The sequence below is a fragment of the Lissotriton helveticus genome, chromosome 5_1 (genome assembly GCF_964261635.1).
Source record: "Lissotriton helveticus chromosome 5_1, aLisHel1.1, whole genome shotgun sequence".
Classification (NCBI taxonomy): domain Eukaryota; kingdom Metazoa; phylum Chordata; class Amphibia; order Caudata; family Salamandridae; genus Lissotriton; species Lissotriton helveticus.
Genome location: NC_136065.1, coordinates 1858156850 through 1858179970, shown reverse-complemented (window position 1 = coordinate 1858179970; position 23121 = coordinate 1858156850). Strand labels below are relative to the sequence as shown.

The 23121-nt window shown below is 42.7% G+C and overlaps 1 non-coding gene across 1 annotated transcript; it reads right to left on the bottom strand.

Annotated features, from left to right (window-relative positions):
* Positions 1–22680: 22680 nt before the first annotated feature.
* Positions 22681–22872, bottom strand: LOC144756883 (U2 spliceosomal RNA). The gene has a single exon (XR_013595373.1). It is a non-coding gene; the product is annotated as a U2 spliceosomal RNA (small nuclear RNA).
* Between the last annotated feature and the right edge of the window lie 249 nt (positions 22873–23121).

Below are 23121 nucleotides of genomic sequence, written 5' to 3'. Positions count from 1 at the left end.
GAGTGGGCTCATGGTTTTGGGCCGTTTCTTATCGGATCACTCCCCCGTGCTGCTGGAGTGGAGGTATGAGAGAGTTAGACCGAGAGTCCCAGTGTGGAGACTGCAAGCATGGGCGTTAAAAGACCAGGCATTCAGGGATGAACTTGGGCAAACGGTAGCAGATTACTTCAGTGAGAACTGGTCTACTACCAACACTAAGAGTAATGAGTGGGACATGTTCAAAGTAGTCACTAGGGGGGACTGTCTGACTAGAGTGGGGGGCACAAGAAAACGATTAGAGGTGGAGCTGAGTGGGGCGGAAGACACACTGGCTACATTACAACGTGAGGGGTGCACGATGGAGCAGCCTTCAGATGCCCTCCTGCCAGCGCAACGTGCAGTGGAGGAGAGTTGGGATAGATTGGATTGCTTGACCCACAGAGAATACCGGCAGCTACTGCATAAGAAAGGGGATAGGTCAGGTAGATTACTTGTGTGACTGTTAAAGCGTGAACACCCCCTACCCCCCACTGATTCTTACATTACGCCGCCCCGGGGGAGGTTCAGTGAATACACAGGTTGGTGTTAAGGAAGTTTTCTCTGACATCTGGCGGACACATACCGCAGGAATGCAGGCAATGGTGGTGCAGACGGGTGTGACTTCCTTCGGGGGGTTCCACTACCGTGGCTTTCAAATGGCCAACAGGAGGAGTTGGAGGCTGAGTTACAACTGTAGGACCTTCAGGTAGCCCTGCGAGGAATGGCCAGGTGTAAGGCACCTGTCTCCGATGGTCTTCCAGTTGAATTTTATCAGGCGTATGCCGATGTAATTCTTCCAAGACTACTGCGGGAGGGTAGATAGACTGGAGTCCTTCCCCGCTCTATCGTGAGGCACAAATTGTTATGCTTCCCAAACCTGACAAGGACCCAGAAGAGCCCACCACATATAGGCCCCTGTCTATGTTGGGTATGGACGCTAAGTTACTGACCAAGGTTCTGGCTCTCAGACTGCGAAGGATGGTGAACTCTTTGGAGCATGAGGACCAATGCCGGTTCATGCCTGGGAGGGCAACACACATGAACTGATGTAGACTGTCACATGTTCTCCACTCGGTTGCAGATACTAATGTCAGGGCGGCAGTAGTCGCCCTGGATATTGAAAAAGCCTTTGATACCCTTTGGTGGGATTACCTCTGGAAAGTACTGCGGAGAATGGGGTTTGGAAGTGTGTACTTGGCGTGGGTCAAACTGCTGTACCATAGGCCGATGGCTAGATTAAGGACCGGGAAACACGTGTCGGAGATTATTGAAATTGGAAGGGGCACATGGCAGGGGTGCCCATTGTCCTCGTTGTTATTCGCTCTGGCCATGGAGCCTTTGGCGATAAGATTACGCAGGGATGTGGTGCCATGGGGTATAGAGGTAGACAGTCCCACCCATGTGGTCTCTCTGTATGCTGATGATGCTCTCCTCTATCTGCAAGAGCCAGAGGGGGTGAACCCTGTGGCTTGGGAGATATTGGACTCCTTTGAGATCTCTTCTGGCCTCCATATTAACTGCCAGAAAACAATTTTGTCCCCGCTTGCTGCACTGGCGCAGGCGCAGTTCAAGATCTTCCAATGGTCGCAATGGATTGGAAGTGTGATTGCTTCCGGTATCTCGGAATGCAGATTACCCATTATCCAGAGGCCCAGTATGATTTAAACATGGGGAGGGTCCTTGATGGTCTGTGGGCGTCAATAGCGTTCTGGAACAAGTTACCATTGTTGGTTATGGGTAGGGTGGCTGTATTGAAAATGGTACTGTTGCCTCACTGCCTATACGTTCTCCAGAACTCCTTATGCAAAATTCCGAAGTCAATGTTCGACACACTTAAAAGTCTCCTTACCTCCCTGGTCTGGGCTGGAAAACGGAGCAAAGCCAAACTGGATATACTAAAATTGAATATGGATGAGGGCGGCCCAGAGCTGCCAGACTTACCGCTATACTATATAGCTGGCCTGCTGCAATATGCCGCTCAGTGGTGCATGGGGGAGTGTACGTTTGAGACAGACTTACTGGGAAGCTGGAACGAGGGGATTCAATTGCAGCAGCTCCTAATGATGGACTCTACTGTCCCTAAGGAGTGCCCACATATAATCCGTAAGTTACAAAGGTCTGGGAGCAGGCTGTGATTTTGGTGGTTAAAAGGGCCCCATATGCTAGCACATTACCCTTGCACTGGTTAACCGGTTTACAGAATATCCAGAGGGTTATGGATCTCTCAAAGTGGTACGAAGGGGGTTGTGAGACGGCGGGGGACTTATATCAAAATGGCACAGTTATGACCTTTCAGAAAGCACAGGACTGGTTCTAGGTGCCCCTGGGGCAATTCCTACAGTACGCCAAAATATCAAGTACTGTGCGTCAGATGTGGATAACATTTCCAGATGAACCAGGTGAGTCCATCACGCTGGTTACATTGCTGGACCCGGGTTCTAGTTAGGGGCTTATCTCCCGAATCTATACGACACTAAAGGTGGACAGGTGGTTGAAATTAGACAGGATCAGAGCGAGATAGCACGATGATGTGCCCGTCCCGTTGACAGATGGTGAGTGGAGGACAGCACTGGCAAAAGTAGCAGAAGCTACAAGTATCGCACAGTTCAAGTTAATTCAGTTCTATTACCTACACCACACATACCTGACCCCCCAAAGGCGAGCACAGTTCACACCTGGGTGGTCTTACGCATGCATACGGTGTGGTACAGATCCTGCCAAATCTCTGCATATGGTCTGGAATTGTCCAGGTCCGCAGCAGTATTGGTACAAGGTGGTGTTATATCTTAGCACAGCTCAGAGGTGCACATTGATACAGCTATAGAACACTGTCTTCTGGGAGTGCTTCCGACACCCAAGAAGGGACGAGGATGCTCTATAGGTTTGCGCTCCTAGGACTGGTGCTGGTGAAACGGAGGATTGCAATCCACTGGATACACCCCAGACCACCTATGTTGAAGAAATGGAGAGATGACCTGCGGGAGTGGGGGGTAGCTGAGGAATGTTGCCTCAAAGCAGTACGGACGGATGAGAATGCGGAGGGCGATCTCCTAGAATGGGGGCAATAGTTGACTGAAGTGTCCACAACAGAGTATGAGGTGAGACCGACACAACATGGTCACTAGTATCCTCTCACGGATCACTGACAAAATATAGACTTACCAAAACATAGTCACCAAAATATAGAATGCCTATCTACAAACAGGTAAGTACAAAAATATCGAATCCAAAATATAGTCTGTAAAAAATATAGTCAGTCAAAATATCGCATTTTTTTAAATGTCTTAAAAGTAATTTAAAATTAATTAATGAAATAATAAATATAATTAACTAAAACATACTTAAAAATACTCAAATAACCTTAAAATTAAGATATAATTAATTTAAGTTATTAATAAAAAATGTACAATATTTTACCGTAGGATAGCAGGAGGGTAACATTTAATATTACCACTCCAGTGAGTGCAACAGTAGGGAAAGCGTTGGATAGCGTAGGGGTAAAAAATACAATTCCCACTCCAGTGAGTGCAACAGTAGGGAAAGCGTTGGATAGCTGGGGGGTAAAAAATACTATTCCCACTTCAAAGAGTGCAACAGTAGGGAAAGCGTTGGATAGCGTAGGGGTAAAACTTACTATTCCCACTCCAGAGAGTGCAACATTAGGGAAAGCATTGGGTACCGTAAGGGTAAAAATTACTATTCCCGCTCCAGAGAGTGCAACAGTAGGGAAAGCGTTGGATAGCGTAGGGGTAAAAAATACTATTCCCACTCCAGAGAGTGCAACAGTAGGGAAAGCGTTGTATAGCGGGAGTGTGAAAATTACTATTCCCACTCCAGATAGTGCAACAGTAGGGAAAGCTTTGGATAGCGTAGGGGTAAAAATTACTATTCCCACTCCAGACAGTGCGTTGGATAGCGTAGGGGTAAAAAATACTATTCCCACTCCAGAGAGTGCAACAGTAGGGAAAGCGTTGGATAGCGGGAGGGTGAAAATTACTATTCCCACTCCAATGAGTTTAACAGTAGGGAAAGTAATGATTTAATATATTATTAAAAAATAAATTAAATATCAATACCAATAAAACATTAATTGAAATCAATAACAAATTTAATATTATGTATTAATTAATTAGAAATAGAACCACATATTAGTTATTAAAAATTAATAACCTATTCATAATTATTTAACAACTAATTAATTTTCAATAACAAAAACTAATTAATAATAAAATTAATACCAATTAAAAATTAAGAGTAAATTAATTATCAATACACAAAAAGTATTTTTAATATGTAATTAATTACAATTACATTACTTCCCACCCTATTCCCCTATAAACCCACATCCGACTACAGAAAATACATTAATACAATTATCAGAATTATCAAATATTTAATTAATACAAAATAATTACCAATTAATAAAATTATTTGCCAATTAATAGAAATTAATTACCAATTAAAAATTAATTAACAATAAATTTAAAATCAATACCAATAAATGAAAAAAATGATTTACTTAATTATAATTAAATTACTTCCCACCCTATTCCCCTATAAACCCACAACCCGCTACAGAAAATAAATTTAGAAAATTAACATAATTAACAATTAATCAATTAATACAAATTAATTGGCAATTAATAAAAATAAATTACCAATTAAAAAATAACAATAAATTCAAAATGAATACCAATAAATAAATAAAAATATTTAATTAATTACAATTAAATTACTTCCCACCCTATTCCCCTATAAACCCACAACCCGCTACAGAACTAAAAAGCAAAATTTAATTAAAAATTAATAATAATTGCTAAAAATTAATATTTAATTTAATATAATTAAATTACTTCCCACCCTATAAACCCACAACCCGCTACAGAATTAAATTACGCAAAAATTAAATAACATAAAATTCATTACTTAAAATACATTAAACATACATTACAAAAATTAATATACACTTTTCACACATATACTAATATACAAAACACTTTAAAAAAATTGATATTATTAAAAAATCGATATATTTAATGCCTATATTGTATACTTCGATATTTTGACTTCTATATTTTGAAAATCGATATTACTTACCTTAAATTCTATATTTTTAACCACTATATTGTGTCCATTCGATATTTTGTCCATTCTATATTTTTACTTCGATATTATGTCTATTCTATATTTTGGAATCGATATTATGACTGTTTACCCCTCTCACACCACGAATACATGATTTTTAAACAAGTTATGAGTGTACCGCTGGTTTCCTACCTAGGCAGAGGTATTGTGCCACCTGTCTGTCGCTGCCACGGGGGAGGAGGGATGGGATAAGGATTGGATTCAAGAGTGGAATCCAGTTTCTCTGTTTTGATTATTGTTGATATTATGTCATTTGGGATGTTGGTCCTATTGTTTGAAACAAAAACAAAAAAAAAGAGAAATAACAAGAGGGGAATTGTACTGTTGATATAAATGAGAGTGACTCGACTCAAGAGTAAGGAGTCTGTATAAAAATATTGGGATATTTTGTTAACAATACTGGATGTATTGACTGTAAATCCTGGAAATGTACATGTACATCCCTATTCTGGATACATTGAAAGCAGTGATTAATACAAGTGTTTGGGAAAAAAAGCAGGCTGCCCAGCACACATCACACTTTTTCTTAAACCCACTGATTTTCCTCACACTTCTGTGGAGGAAAGTTCAGGAATCTGCAGGGATTGACTAAAGTCCTGCCACCCAACGCTGTACACTTCACTTGATGAAAACAGTACCCCACTTCTGAAGGTGGCCTTATTATTTGCATTAGAAGGGTTCTAAAATATACTGTGGAATCATCAAGATTCCCCATGGTATAACATCATTCTTGGGATGTTGGTTAGCTGCAGTATTTGAACCTTGGATAAGCCAACTACTAGGGAAACTTACACATTTCAGGCATTTATGAAAACTCGTCTCCTTGGGGAGTCCCAGGTGGTGTGGCTTGATTGGGTCCATGTTATGTAATGGCTGGACTTGGGTGGAATATGGAACACGGAATGGGGTGAGACCAGATTCCACACAAGGACGGTTGATCTGGGCTTCATGAAGGAGATGTGATGCTGTTGATGTCCCAATAAACTTACCATAAATGTTCTGCCATGGTGATGTCGTGAATTGGAAAGATGACGTAATACTGGCGATGAGTGGTAAGCGGATGGTGTATATTGCAAGACAATGGTTTAACTTTGACTAAAGAAAAGTGTAAATTTGGTGTAGATTCAGTAGATTACATTGGTCATAATATTAGTAAAAATGGAGTTGGTCCTAGACATAATTTTATTAAAGCTATTGAAGAAGCACTTGAACCTCAAAATAAGGACCAACTAAGGTATTTGTTAGATTTGGGAGAATATTACGGCAAATGTATTCCTCTATTTTCTGATAAAACTGTCCATGTGAGAAATTTAATGATGAAAAAGCAATCATTTATATGGGATGAAAATTGAGCAAATGAATTTAGACATTTCAAAGTAGGTATAGCTTCTACTCCAGCATTGGCAACATTTGACACAAGGTGTGATTCGGTTATCGTTTTGGATGCTAATAATGTTGGCATTGGTGCGGTTTTAAAGCAAAATCAAAAAGGACAGTTGGTCACCATTGCTTTTGCATCTAGACCATTAATAGGTGCTGAAGATAAATACTGAACTTTAGAAAAAGAAATTCTAGCGTGTTGTTGGGGAATTGAATATTTTCTAACGTATGTTTATGGTACGTATTCAGAGTGAGAACAAATCATGGTCCCTTGGGAGATTTATTTACGACAAAAGGAACACCCAGAAATGCCAGGTGGCAATATATATTACAGGACTTTCACTTCAAAGTTGAGTATATTCCAAGTGTAATAAATATTATGGCAGACTGTTGTCAAGATTACCTGTGGATGATGAAAGTGTCAAGATCGAGGATCATGATTTAGAAAGAGTGGTATCAATTTGCGAAGTATCTAAGGGATGCATTAAAGAGGATCAATGGAGGATGGCATGTCAAAATTATGAGGTTTTGAAAAGGGTTGTGGGGTATGTTAAGTCGGCATGGCCAAGAAAAAAATGTGTTGGAGGAATGCCTTTTGCCTTTCTTGCATGTGGCACAGGAATTGTCTATACATGATGATATATTAATAATGAGAGGACATCAATTGGTAGTACCAGAGAGTCTTATGCAAATTATATTAAACATGGCTCATGAAGGTCATCCAGGCATGAGCAGTATGAAGAGAAGAATTAGATGTGAATTTTGGTGGCCTGCTGCACATAGATAGATTGAAAGGCAGGTCAGGTTTTGCGTTAAATGTGCTGATAGTGATAAATCTAAAAAAACTGTGACATATGAAAAAACTCTGGTATCCTGGCCGTCTCGGGTGTCGGAGAGAGTATCATTAGACATTGCTGGAACAATGTGTATAGGTGGTAACCCTATGTACGCCATAGTTTTGATTGACCAATTATCTCAATGACCCGAAGTCAAGTTAGTACCACAGGATACTTCAAAGGCAGTCATTCAATTCTTGAATTACATTTTTGAGAGGGAGGGTTTCCCTGAATCATTGCTTACGGATAATAGTGTGCAGCTGACATCCATTGAGATGAAGATGTTTCTCGAAAGTCATGGTATTGAGCATAGGCGCACTTCAGTTTATTATCCACAAATTAACGGAATAGTGCAGAGGTGGATTAGAGTGTTAAAAGAAGGTTTACAGCTGGCAATTATCAATGGTGTAAATTGTCAACAAACCATAAAGGAGTAATTATGGAGTTACAGAAATACTCTCAGAAGTGATGAAGACATTTCTCCGTTTGAAAAATTGAGAGGAAGGAAAAGTATGTGCAATTTAAATCAAAGATGGATGATAGAGTTATTTGAACGAGTGAAAAATTCTGGTGTGGAGGATCGTCAAGAAGACGAACAGCTGGAGCCTTTGAGGGTGAACGATTGGGTATGACAGACTAGAGGGAGGTTGGTGAAGTCCGGTGAGTCGAGATATTCATCACTTATGAAAATAGTCAGGGTGGGTAAACAGGTAGTGGAATTATCTGATGGCAATGTGTGGAGCTTGAGTAAAGTGGTGAAAGTCATGTGGTGGCTGTGGCCAGATTATGATGGCATGAGAGCTAGATGTGTGATAAAAAACATCTAAATTGGCAGAAGGAGAACACTTGTCAAGCGAGAAACAATAATTGGCAGAGAGAGATTAGACGAAGACGTAGACCTCTTTGGTACAAAGATTATCTGATGTAATAATATAGCCTTATAGCCCGCCGTAGAGGGCTATACCGGCTATTAAAGGCCCTCTCCAGCGTTAAAGGCCCCGAGCCGAAGGCGAGGGCCTTTAACAAGAGAGAGGGACTTTAATAGTGGTATAGCCCATCTACGAAGAGCTATAAGGCTATTAGAACATTCTGTCACTAGAGGACAGAATGTTCTAACAAAAAAAACAAAGCCTTTTGGAAGTGTGAGGGGATTGGAATCCCCCAGGCTCCCTGAAGACTTTGTTCACAGCCAGAGCTGTGAACAAAGAAATATTGGAATGTTGGAGCTCCAGGCTTATACCAGCCATTATAAGCCCAGAGCACTCCATTGTTTTCAATGGAGCTCCCAACATTCCAATGTTCTAATAAAGATATCATGTGCAAAAAGATATCTTGTGCCTGTACGTTCCTCAAAGGCACTTGTGCCTATTTTCTGTTAAATATTATGTATTTGTAAATAATGATAGTGAGTTAGATTTGGTGTGTTGTAATGCTATTGCAGATATTTAACTGTTAACGGAAAGGGAAGTGTTATGTACTGGCTGGACTTGGGTGGAATCTGGAACACGGAATGGTGTGAGACCACATTCCACACAAGGACGTTTGGCCTGGGCTTCATGAAGGAGAAGTGATGCTGTGGATGTCCCAATAAACTTACCATAAATATTCCACCATGGTGATGTTGCGATTTGGAAAGAGGACGTAATAGTCCACCTACTTTTTCTTACCTGCAATGCTTTGCACATGTCTACATTTTGCTAAAATCACATATTTTCCTCACATTTGTGTGAGGAAACGTTTTGGAATACGTAGTCTCTCGAATGGTGGCTGGCACACGATGTTGTATGTCAAATTAACCGACCCCTACGCTGCCCCCCCACCACTCACAACTCTTACCTGTGCCAGCGGCCACTTGTTCTCTCACCCAATATTGCCACAGGTCTACCGATAAAAAGGGTCCCTCACTTGGAGGGGAGGGCCTATTGTCCGGAATTTAAAATAAGCAAATAAGCAAAGTTCTCTGGATCTTGCAAATTTCACAAGATGCCCATTTGAAAACTTCATCAAGTCTTGCAGCTGTTCTATCAATAATTGCATCATGTCGCAATCTCATCCTGCTGCAGTCTCCTCACTTATAGAAAATTACTATTTTCACAACATTCTTACACAACTGTGGGGATAAGCACAGTGGGAACTTGTGGTCATGCCGTCATATCAAGCAGGAAAAGGTTTTGGAGGTATACTACGGAAAAGAAGCCCCTGGTTTTAGTCATTTCTCGCATCACAATGTTCCTCTAGATCAGCTGAAGTGCAAAATGTCTGTGCAAAAAAGTACAGCGAAAACAGAAATGATCTCCCTGTGGTCCATGGCATTATTCCTTTATCTTCCTTTTTTCTTAATCCTGCCTGGCTATTGGCACTGGGCACAGAACGTCATATTGTGCTATGTGTGCTGCCAGTATAGCTGTGTGCAGGCACCTGTGTATGCCACTGCTTTATACCCATGTGCAGGCACCTATGCATGCTACGAATATAGCCATGTGCAAACACCTACATGTGCTGTCAGCATAGCCACGGGCAGCCACCTATGTGTGCTACCACTTAATAGCCATGTACAGACACCTACGTGTGCTGCCAGCAGAGCCATACGTAGGCACCTATGTGTGCTGCTGCTTTATAGCCATGTGCAGGCATCTATGTGGGCTGACAGGCTTCCTTCCCCTGCTGCTCCCCCTCAACCTTCTAGCAGATAAGTGGAAAGAGATAAAGGACAACAGGCCGGTCTCTCTTTCCATGAGCAGCATATCTCAGTTACTGGCCAGGAGAATCTACTAAGATGAAATATTGGATGGTTAATGACTGCTCGCCGTATTCCACGAGTGGGTGATGGTCATTCTCTCCGATTGGTGTTTGAGTTTTGTCGGAGCGATACCAAAAGGGATGATGGACGGAGCGCTTGAACAAATCAAACACTCACCCCCAGTCAACTGATCTGGGTGTAATCCATCATCATTCTTTAGCTCACTCCACCACCCCAGTTCAGACAGGGCCATATGCAAATCAGTCTGACCCTGTGCCTCATGGGAACAGTCCAGCCCGAACTGCCAAGCCATTTCTTCCCTGGACCGGAAACAGGCATCCTGGGACCGGTTTCGGGTTCATAACCCTCATCAGCCAGGCTATCTTGAATCCAGTGGCAAAGTTAGCAAGGGACACAAGTCTGGGCATGCCCTGCCAACTTAGGGCAAACATAGCGATACCAAAGGGGATGATGGACGGAGCGTTTGAGCAAATCAAACACTCACCCCCAGTAAAACTGCTCTGGGTGTAATCCATCATCATTCAAACAAGCATCCTAGGACCGGTTTCGGGCTTTCAGCCCTCATCAGCCAGGATAGCTTGATTCCAGTGGCATGGAGAGCACGGGACTCACGTCTGAGCATACCCGTCCCACTCGGGGTGACAAATGCAAAAACAACAATTGATGGATAGAATGCAGAACAATGTCATACATTCACCCCAGTACAGAGATCTGGGCCTAAATCCATCGTTTTTTTGCTCACCATGCCATTCCAGTTTGAACCCAACCATATGCAAATCAGTCTTGATCCTGTGCCCCATGGGAACAGTCCAGCCTGAACTGTCAAGCAAGGTCCTCCCTGGACTGGAAACAAGCATCCTAGGACCGGTTTTGGGCTTTCAGCCCTCATCAGCCAGGATAGCTTGATGCCAGTGGCATGGAGAGCATGGGACTCACGTCTGAGCATACCCGTCCCACTCGGGTGACAAATGCAAAAACAACAGTTGATGGACAGAATGCAAAACAATGTCATACATTCACCCCAGTACAGAGATCTGGGCCTAAATCCATCGGTTTTTTGCTCACCATGCCATTCCAGTTTGAACCCAGCCATATGCAAATCAGTCTTGAACCTGTGCCCCAAGGGAACAGTCCAGCCCGAACTGCCAAGCCAGGTCCTCCCTGGACTGGAAACAAGCATCTCAGGACCGGTTTCGGGCTTTCAGCCCTCATCAGCCAGGATAGCTTGATTCCAGTGGCAGAGTGAGCAAGGGATCCACGTCTGGGCATACCCTGCCAACTTATGGCGAACAAGTTGCGTTAGGCCAACTGTCAAAACAGCTGATTTCGCAGCATTTTGATGGTCGGCAGTTTAGGTAGGATAGCAGGGGTGCTGAGAAAGTACATAAAAAAAGGTTATTATTTTTGGATTTATCTAGTGCAGATCCTTTTTAAAAGATAATTATCTTAATATTAGTTAAATAAAAAAATAAGTAAGAAATGAGTGAAGAGTGTGAATCATCAGAAGTTGGGGATGCTTCTTTGAGGAAGTTGGTCCAGGAGGAAGTAAGGACCTTGGTAAAGGAGGCTTTTGACAATGTTTTTATAAGAAAAAGTGGAAAATTCTGAGGATGGATCAGTCGATGAAGATGACGGATGTAAAAACAGGGGATTTGGAAAAAGGAGAAGGAAAAATAAAAATATTGAAGTAGGTGTCAGATTTCTGACTAAGGAGAAGGGTGTGACTTGCGCCACAAATGATGAGGGTGTCTTATGCGGCACAAATGATGATGTTCTTAGCGGCACAAAAGAGGCTGAGAATGTTCATGAAAATGAATTCAGTCAGGATTTTGGAGATATTGACGATTAATTTGTTTTAGATGATTACATTGATGATGGATGGGATATGGATGTGGACAAAGTAGAGAAGGAAAGGAAAGAGAAGGGGATCGTTAAAGATCCTCAAGGGGAGCATATGTTCAGTCCATTGATGATAAGGCATCGAAGAAGCGCAGACTGGTGGCCACTTCCGCATGTGGCTTAGTTTTTGAAGCTATGGTTGAAGAGACCTTTGGAGAAGGAGGCAGAGATGTCAAATAATTCTTGGGACACCTTTTTGGGCAAGTCAAGCTTGGTTTCCAGGTTTGTTTGGTGATGGTAATAGATGAATGTTTTTAATACTGAAATCAGAGGATGTACTATTAGGGCCAGGAGGGGATGTGCATCATGTGGTCATAGTAGGGGCATTGAGCCTTCTTGTTTGGAAGATTTCAGGGGAGGAGCGCAGTTTGCAGTACTTTGGCAGCAAGCTCAGGAGTTAGTCAGGGAGTCTTTTGTAATTTGTTGCTTTATGATAAAGGCGTTTTGAATTATGGACCAGAGCAGCTTAAAATAGGAATATGGCTGCTTTGGGAGCATTATATAGGCTTAAGGGGCATTCTAATTCTGAAATGTTAGTGTTGGTGATGTTTTACTTTAAGGTGCTGCAAGGAGCTGGCAATAAAATATATATACAAAATGCTAACCTCTGTGTCTTTAATTAAATCCAGATTCTCTCTACACATACTTGGCGAATCTACATTCACAACACCGCCCACACTCTAACTATACAACCACAAAATTGGAAAGGGGAAACTCTCCCCTCTATAATAGCGTCTCTTTTATAAAGCAATTTTCTGGGGGATTGTCGCTATGCCTCTAGTGGCAAAAAAAAATGGCACCAGTTTTTTTTTTATGGCATTTAGTGGACAGTTCATTTAGGCGGGGTGGGGGTGTCTGTCTGAGTCAGACCTCTATCTGCACTCTAGGGAAGGTAAATGGTTTAGCAATAATTTAACAACTCAATTCCGGCTCCTCATCAACTGCAACCCTCCATCGTGGTCTAGCACTACAGGATCACTGCCCTGAATTGGGCTGACATTTTTTAAAAATGATGCCCTTCTCTTTTCTTTAGATTCAACAAGTAAATGAATTGCCATGGAAGGGGGTTCAGCTACTATTACAGGGGCTACCCCTAAGTACCTAAAATTCTCTGGCAGTCTGGTCGAGGATTCCTGCTTGAAGGTTGCAGCCTTACACGAGAAATCCTTAGGGAATGGACTCTGTTTGAAAGGGGAGACCCTCTCCTTTCCACCGATGCCTCTAGCATGGATTAATTTACCCAGGGATTGGTGCTATGCCCCAAGTGCAGGACATAATTAAAAATATGTCGGCCACCATTTGTTCTGGTGTCAAATGGGGATGTATGACGTTATAACGCATACTTTTACTCCGCAGACCATTACAACGCGACTTTTACTCCGCATACCGTTACAACGCATAGCGCCTTGGGGCGCTGGATAGTGGTAAGTATAATTTACTATTCTAACTCCAGTCCCCGTGGACCCTAGGGAAGGTGTTGGATAGTAAATTATACTTATTCCCTATCCTAGAGCGCCCCCCAGCGCAATGCGTTGTAATGGTATGCGGAGTAATGGTCGCGTTGTAATGGGTCTGCGGAGTAAAAGATCCGTTGTAACGGGTGTATACCGTCAAATGGACCTTTTCCCTTCCCTGGGATGAGTGCCTCAGGAGGGAGCCGTGGCCTCATCGCCCACCACAGGAAAGGGACAATGTTAATATGTAATGAGGGTTTCCTCCTCCAGAAATGCTACCCTGAGGCAATCCCAGAACAGAATTCCTTAACCAAAGGCCACTTTCCAATGCTGGGAGCTGCTGCTAGGGGTGGAGATTTGCCTCCAGACGTGGACAGCAAGTTTCACCTGTTTCCAGTACACATGTCTAACTCTAGAGTGATGATGCCAGCACGCTGAGATGCGCTGATGTCCTCAATCTGTAGCGGGAGCATCCGCAGGTTGTCAGAGAAGTGCTTCTGCATCTGCCCACTGTTGGGGCATTACATTTGGAAGCCTCCACGGCGAGCACTGGAGCTATATCCCCGATCCCCATCAGGAGGGAGTGACTTCCACTCTCTCTGCAATCAGTGGTAATGTTGAGCCTTGGAGCAGATGACTGGCCCACTTCAAGGGGAAAGGATGTGCCAGTCATCTGCATCAAAGGATTTAAAGAGAGAATGCACTCCAGCTAGAGCCAGGACATGGAACTACCAAACCTGCAGACGGCATAAACCCAAATTGGCAACGATCTCTGGCTACACAAGCCAAATAACACTCCAACCACACACAAAACATCTCCCACACCCACACTACTGGCAATCCTACTCAGACTCACGCCTGTAATGGAATCCCAGAGTCCAGGGTGCACAGATACTCGATACCGATCGCACCATCAGACCTAGACCCTCTGCCTGAAGCGGCGATTCTATTTTTTTTTTTGCTTCTCTGACTTTTAGATCCTCTCGAATTGTGTCTCTAGTGTTTGGTCACTCTACTAGCACCTTTGATGGGTACCATTTGCCTATTGAACTCTCGCCTCATATGTTCATTGCATGACTGTGTTACTGTTACTGTGTTCTATCACAATCATGTAAAGCGCTCTGACACCTAAGGATCTAGCTAGCGTTATATAAAACTCATATAATAAGTAATGCCATTTTAATGGCAATATGGCGCTATACGAATATCTATCAACAACATACCATGTCTACTGCGTTTTGTTTTGTTTTCTGTCATTTCCACAACGAGCTCCAATACCCCTTGGCACAAAAAGTGCTAAGAAAAAACTAAACAGTGCCCGAATAAATATAATCCTCTTACCACCCTGGTACCAGCAGCCATAGCTCCCCAGTGGTTCTGATAGAGCTAGGGCAGCAGTTCTGAAAGCATGCATGAGTCACTTTTTGGCGCTATGTTAGGCGCTATACAAAACCACAATAAAGTAACCGAGTGAACGGAGCTCAAAGGCTTGCTTTGAGCACTGACTCACTTGCGGCTGTGGACAGCAGGCCCACAGTTTATGAAAGGCCTTTGCACACGTGGGTGCCAGAAAGTGATCTAATTACCAAGCTGATGCAATGCCATGATAGCCGTGCTCCCCGCGGGACTGGAACATGATTTAATGAAGCTGCGATTCTTGTTTTTCTATTTCTTTTTTTTTATTATGGTGGAATAAACCAAATGAGAGCTCTGACATCATGTCACTCGGATTACAGTGGCTGAGTGCAGAGTGCAGACCTGGCAGCAGCCGAGGCGGGTTTGTGAGATGCCTCTGGGTTTGTGTTAGATACTCCAGGTTGGTCAGAGAAGGAAAGGACCATTATAAATAACAAGCAAACATACAGAATTGAATATTTTATTTTAGGGGGGATAAAAGGCTACAGTTTTTATCTGTAGCGATAATTTGACTCGCCATGTGACTTCATTTGACTGTGCTAGAATGATTTAATGTCAGTATTAGCCAAAAGCCAACCAAATGTATATTTATGTTATTTGCTATTTTTGTTATTTTCTGTGTGTTTTGAAGCAGACTTTTTTCCATAGGGGGTTATAATTGCTGAGTTTTGTTCGCGCTTTCAGTCCTTTGGATTGCATGCACAGCTTCTGACATTTCGCCAGCCTGACTGACAACTGCTCTTTTAAAAGAAAGTAAACCGTTACCATTTGCAAATTTTAGTACCTCGTTCTTAGACTCTGTCACCAATTATTTTAATGTCGTGCTGCCGCCTTGTGATTTCAATAAAGATTGCTATCACAAGAAATACAATGGCGCATCATCGGGTTTAGGGATACTGCACATCTCTCCCTGTAACATCCTCAGGACGAAAGGGCAACAGGTACCACTTCCATCCCCAGATCCTATGGCTGATTACATGATGTCATTGCTTGCCTAACCTTTTGTTGCAAAGTGATGTGTTCTAAAACAAGTGAATTAAAATCATTCTGAAATGCAAGTAATTTAGAAATACCACGAGCAAATGCTATAAGAAATATATTAATACAGTACATCTTAATATATACAACAGGAATTTGAAATTAATATGTTTTGGTAGATTTCCATTGGGAAGTGTGGATGGACCCCCTACTCTAACCCTTACCTTTACCCACACACCTCTCACCATGATTCTCTTCCTTTTAGGTCTCCCCTACAGATGCCTATAGCTGTCTGATGTTGAAAAAACCTATTGTGGACAATACCAAACGTTTCATTGGGCCTTGGGCCCACCATTGTTTACCATTGGTTGGCTTGTAAGTGGCTCTTATGTGCTTGATTCTTATTGAGTGTCTTTCCTTCCTCTTCCTGTGTTTGTTCCTCCCCATGAACATGGCTCCTTTACTGCCAGTTTGACTGGACATCTTGAATTCTTCTACTGCTTACATTCAGGAACTGCTTTTTCCTTTTTCTTTCAGCTCTCTGTGTGATTGTTTTCTTGCTCTCTCTTCTGTGCTTCTTATCGAGTGAAATGAATTTCCCCCCACTCTCTTGGCATTGCTTCTCCCTCCCCTCCCAGCATGTCGGTTACTTATTTCGCCCCTGCCTCCTACAACTTGTTTCTTATTCTTAAAATGTTAAATGTACCGACTTGACACGGTCCTTCATTGCTGTTCCCCGCTGCTGGCACCACTTTTTAATTTTAAACCACTCTCCCACCACCTTCCCCACCACCACATTAAAAACAAAAAGATTTTTGAAGGGCTCAATTGCTGCAGTCTGCTGCCAGTCTCCTCACTTTTTTTTTTAATAAAAGCACTACACCTTTTATGGATTTCAATTTACCATTCCAAGATGGACGTCTAAATCTTGCTCTAGTTTCACACACTTCTAATAAAAAGATGCAGGATTTTGCGCAAGAGTACATTTTTTCATGTTTGTGATCACTGTCTGTGGTATGCCTGGCATAGGGCGAGGGATCCTGAATTTCTTATTTTTATCATTTCGTTTTCATCCTGAGTCCAACACGTAGCAAACTATGGTACCTGTCTAATCTAGTATATGGGTGTAAATGAAAATGTGTTGTTGAGCAAATGTACAGTCTATCTGTACTTTTCAAAACTGTTTCAAACCACGTGTCCATGGAGGCACAGCGAGGAGCAGGCGTATGAGCTATTTGTTGCGATGTCACTAGCATGAGTATCTGTACTGCCAAAACAAGAAAAATCTAATTATGTGGCTGAATGCAGCACAGTTTTTACAGTATTACTTCACAATGTTTACAGTTGTGCACATTAAAACTGTATATGCAAAGGTACCACTTCATTTTTATCAGTTAAACGCCTAAATACAGCAAACAGTAACTGAAAGGTGAACTGGTCCTGCATGACATGGCCTGTTACTCTGCGACACCACCTGTGGCAGCATTTTTAGTAACTTTTGGTTTTTTCAACCTAGAATTTTTTTTGTTATAATCTGAAAATTATGCATAAGATAATGTATTATGTGGCAATTGCAGAAATTCCCTAACTTATGCGGAAAATAGCTGCTGCTGCAAAATCACATAATTCTAGTGGCCCTACCTATACAATCATCAAGGGTTGGGAAGAACTGAGGCTTGTTAGTTAGTGGAGGCATCTATCCCTTTTAGCACTGGTCTACTTCTGGAGGCAGGGTCGGCCTTGCGCATGTGCGAGCTGGGCCCAGGGTGCCTACATTTAGAGGGATGTGCTGCGACAACAAATGATGGACAGAATGCTGAATGAACAAACATTTACCCCCAGTCAAGATACCTGGCTTCAACCATTGTTCTTTTACTCACTATGCCATCCCAGTTTGGACCCAGCCACATGCAAATCAGTCTTGCCCTTGTTCCTCATGGGAACAGTCCAGCCAGAACGGCCATGCTGTGCCCTACCTGGACCGTAAAAAAGCATCCAGGGACCGGGGCAACACCCCTCATCAGCCAGGCTACCTTGAATCCAGTGGCACAGCGAGCAAGGGAGCGACGTCTGGGCATGCCCATTCCACTTAGGGCGAAAAGTGCTGCAGCAACAAATGATGGACAGAATGCTGAAAGAATCAATCAGTCACCCCCATCCAAGAGATCTGGGTTAAATCCATACATTTAGAGGGAAGCACATTGAGCTGACCTAGGTAACTTTTTTTTTATTTCTAGCCACCAGTGACTGTTAATTTTCTGTATAAATCTTCATTCTCTTTGTTGCTCTTGCTACATTTCCCTTCCCCCCCTCCCATCTCAATCGCACAAATGTCCCCTCCTGAAATTCAACACTTAAATAGATGATTCAGGTGGAGAGGGAAGTGGGATTTTGTGTTAATTGGCTTCCGCTGCTGAGGTGGTCAGCCACCTGACCTGTAAACACAAGAGGGCTGCCCACCAGGATCATCAGCAGCAGCGCGGAGGGAGTTGAAGGAGTGAGAAGGTCATCAGCAGTGTTGGTGCAGGGCACATACCGTCCAAAACTCCCATCACCAGACAGCCTCATTGCTCTTTTCCCCCTGGGTTGGTCCACCACATCCTTTGCTAGGAATCTTCTGATGATGTGAGTGGTACAGCTGGCCTCAGCAGCAATGAATATTTTACTCATGAATGAATTAATGATATTTGTAAACCATACAGTTACCCTCCCTGGGGAGTCCTGGTGCTAAGAAGACATAGTGGGTACGCACAACAGTATCAGACAGCAGAGCAAGCTTTTCGCATTCCGACAGAAAGCGCAGCACAGAAGCAGCTACCATGCGGCTTGGTGATGACTGTTATATGATAAGGGTACAGAAGGCAGAAATATACAAGTGGTGGGGGATTAAAGGGTTGGATTTGTTAGGAGTGGTGGCGTCAAATGTGCTTTCGCCCAGGGCACTTTTTGAGCAAAAAGCCTAGCCGTTGCTCGAGGTATAGCTCAACGTCTATCACTGCTGTAAAGCGGTTATCTGCAGGTCAAGAGTTCAAATCCTTTCAATGATAACCTTCCATACTCCCGCAGGGGCGTAAATTCGTGAGTAGGTAATATTTGTTATTTACAGTGCTTAGAAACGGCAGACATGCAATATGAAGCACTGTGTAAAAGCAAGTTACAATGTTCATGTGGACGCCCATGGTGCAACTAATGCCAGCTTCCTCCACCTGGCTGCCCCCTCACTGTTTGTGAATCAGAGAGGTGCAGAGATTTACGTATGTGAGTAAGTGCCCGCTTGTGTATTCTTTAGTACACATCGTGCTTTAAATGGGCCGGTACTGTCAGATACAGAGTACCGGCACGTTTTTTATTTTGAGAGGGAGAGTACTGGCACTTCTCAAGGGAGATGCTATACTTTTAATTGGAGAGTACCGGCACTTCTCTAAAACAAGCAGGTACTCTGCTAAAGAGTACCTGCACTTCTATCTTTCAAATTTCAAGCACTGGTACACACCTGCACCCCTACGTGCCACACTTACTATTCTCAACATTGAGGGCACTTTCTGCTTGAATGTCATGCACACGATGGCATGAAGTGGTAGTTATTAAGTTACTGTAGATATTATATCTGCCTTCTTATCCAGATTAAATGTATGTATATGGTATAAAATGCAATATCTAAATAACATTGAAGTGTTCTAGTTAAATGATGTATTCCTAGGAAATGTAACCATTGAGGAAAGCCCACCCCTCATTATCTGTGACCTTTGGTTGCATCCATAACGCACGCCGCTGAGCAGTTGTAATAATACTGGGAAGCTTTCATCAGCCATGATGACGCAGGAGCGTGGTCACTGACAGCCCCCAGTGGGTCTCGCTCTCGCTGACGCAAACCTTAACATTTTCAATTAAAGATTCCTGAACCGCAGGTCATTATTTGGACAACAATTTTTAGATTTTGTCCTTCGCTTGCCTTGGCCCCATCACGGGCTGTCTTTGTATGCTAACATTACATTTTGAAACTTTTGGGAATCACTGGGTGACGCCCTGTAGTGCTTGGCGGTTCTGTCAGCTATCATTTAAGCGCCTGCCGACAGGCTGTCAGCGTTTTGTTGACGCTGGTCAAGGACCTGTTGCAAGAACCTGTCAATAAAACAGTGCTCCATTTTATCCTCGTTGCGTGCTCACAGCAAGCATTTATAAGTGTGTATCCTGAAGATGCAAATCCGACTTGCCTCGTGTTTGCACAGTCCGCGGAGAGAGCATGGCTGAATTAGACGGTTTGTGGACCAGCCATGTGTAATCAATACCTCTCGAATAAAAGTGTCTCCGCTTTAACAATATCACGCTGTTAGCGCGAGAGCGCCTAAAAAAAGTAGCTACACTGACACGGCACACTCATTCAGCAGCTTGAAACTACATCACGAAATATAAAATGTCAAATATAATTTTTTCCCCATAAGGAATATTGGGCAATTCAGTGTGACCCAGCATGTATATATTTCATCATTTGTAACAGTGGGAGTGTTGAATGCTAACCGCAAACAACAGCCAGGCATGCAACACAGTGCGTATTCTTGTGGGCAAGTATAGGGAACTATTTCCATTTCTGCCTTAAACATTATGCCTGCCAAAGAATGTCTGAAATGCTCATGAAAGGAAACTTTGGGTGGCTCTACCAAGGTTCGTTAAATTTAGAAGCTCTGAACTCGCCCCTCCTACGTTTCTTATCGTGCGTTTGCAGCAAGCTGGAAAATTGGAATAAGTCAAACAAATAACACCGATTCACTGCACGTCCTCTAACGCCATCTTGTGGTCGATGTTACAAACTGAAAACGAAACAAGCTAGTATTGCAGGAAAGAATGAACTTTACTGGATTGGAGTGTGCCCGTCTTGTGTCTGAAATGTAAGAAATAAAGAGTCAATTCAATTCAAAAGAACTTTATTCGGATATCCAAGTATCCCCAAAAGCACAAATACATAAAAGGCACAGCAGGAAATAGAGAACATCATAAAATTCCCAGGATACATATAAAGGGGACCAGATTCTTGGATCAAACATCGTCTGTCTTGCTCGAACATCTATTCGCAAGAAAGTGCCAGTGCGAAAGATAAGTTCATCCTCATCCAGAGTTAATATCATTAGATAAGCATTTTCCAAGCTAATAGGATTAAATTTTTTAAAATACGGAGTTAAAAACCATTTAATATATTTCATATAAAATTTACAAAAGAATAGAAAATGCAAAGCAGATTGTCCACTCAGGCCATCACACGGACAAAGCAAAAAATCGAGTTCATTGTGGTGGCCGAGGGGAAAGCTGAGTGCAAATTTAATTGTACCAGCCCTAAGGCGAAATAATAAGCCTCGCTCCCAATAGCTCATCGGGATTGTCAAATAGCGAGGCAGAGGTGAGATCAAAAGATCGTGGGTCAAATAAGTGGAGACAGTTGTCTTCAGAGATTCTCTGTGTAATCTTTCTCGGCTGTACAGTGTATATAAAGAATGTCGTAAATCATTTTTATGTGGGAGATCATTTGCAGTATAATTAGTAAAAACGCTCCCTCGGTTAATACTGCAAAGACTATTATACACTCCAGAGAGCCAAGGGATATCCATACATTTGTCACAATTTAAACAGTCAGTGATAATATCCCTTGTAAGTGATGCCGCAGGGTTCTTCCAGATAGAAAGCCAGAAGAGAGCTGGGCACGCACAAACAAAATCTTCAATAAAATTCACACCCAGTTCTTCATGACAGGCATATTGTGGGGTGGAAATAGGAACACAGAGTGTCTTCCTAAGAGATCTGTTCTCCTCAAATTGAATAGGTCGGCTCTCAGCAATACCCCAAACCTCTGCTCCGTATGTAGCAACCGGAATACATTGGGCTTTATAAATCTTAATTGCCGATAAAGTGCCAGTATTTTTAGGGCGCGGTAAGCTGAAGATGGAGTTGATGGCCTTTGAGAACCTACCCCTGGAGTGAGCAATATGTTCAGTCCAGGAGTTGTTCGCAGCAAAGACCATCCCTAAATAAGGGAAGCTATTCGTAGACCACAGCTTGTCAGCGCCCACAGAAATACAGCCTAGCTGTCATTTCTTGGGGTCACAAGACATAATAAAAGATTTCTTAAAATTGGTTTTGAGGTCAAGGGACTCCATATAATCAACGAACCCCTTGACCAGGGCACGTAAAGCATTCGGAGTGCAGCCCATAATGACCGCGTCGTCCGCAAGTAGAACGGGGAGAGATTTGCCCATGATTTTGGGAACATCACGTGAGATTTCAGTTAAGATTTTGTGCAGCCCATTGATATAAATATTAAAAAGAAGGGGGGCCAGCACGCATCCATGTCTTACCCCTCTATGAACTTTTATAGCTTTTGTCACTTCGCCCCCCTGACCGATCCTGACACAGGCAATAAGGTCTTTGTGCAGATAAGCCAGAAAATGCACAAGAGATTCATCCAGACCATAATTCAAAAGGGCTGTCCAAATTTTCGATCTATTAACAAGATCAAAAGCAGAGGACAGGTCCATAAAGGCGAGATAAACTGCTGATCTATGTGTAATATCATATTTACCTAGGATTAGGTTTAGATTGAGGCACTGTTCAATGGTTCCTACCTTGTTACGGAAACCTAATTGACAGCTCTCCAAGATACCGTTATCCTCGGTCCAACTCAATATCTTATTATATAGAATACTCCCAAGAATTTTTAAAGTATTATCAATAAGAGAGATGGGTCTGTAACAACTAGGTTGAGAACGATCTCCCTTCTTAAAAATGGGGATGATAATACTTGCTGACCAGGTGCAAGGATTCCTGGAGGCACCGCAACACCAGGTTGATGCATGGAGCGGACAGAGCAAGCCCCCACTTCATCCCCCTGCTCCAAAAATCAACTCAATACATGGTCCCCAGACAGAGGATGCACCAGACACCAAACCGATAAGAACAGACACTACACTTGATCTTAGCCAAAAGGCCGAGAAGCGATAAAGTAAAGAGTCTTTGGAGTCTTGCAGGTAGGAATGTCGGGACGACAGTGAGTGCTGAAGTGGAATATTCCATGGCCGAAAGTATAGACACTCGAGAAGTGGAATATTACATCCAGGAATACTTGTGTGCTCGTGAAGTTAAAACATAGCAGGTACGCATATATGAAGACTGGCAAAATGGAACACTGTCCGTAGAAATGTATAAGAAATCAGTGGTGTAGAGAACTGCAAATAAACATGTGTGTATT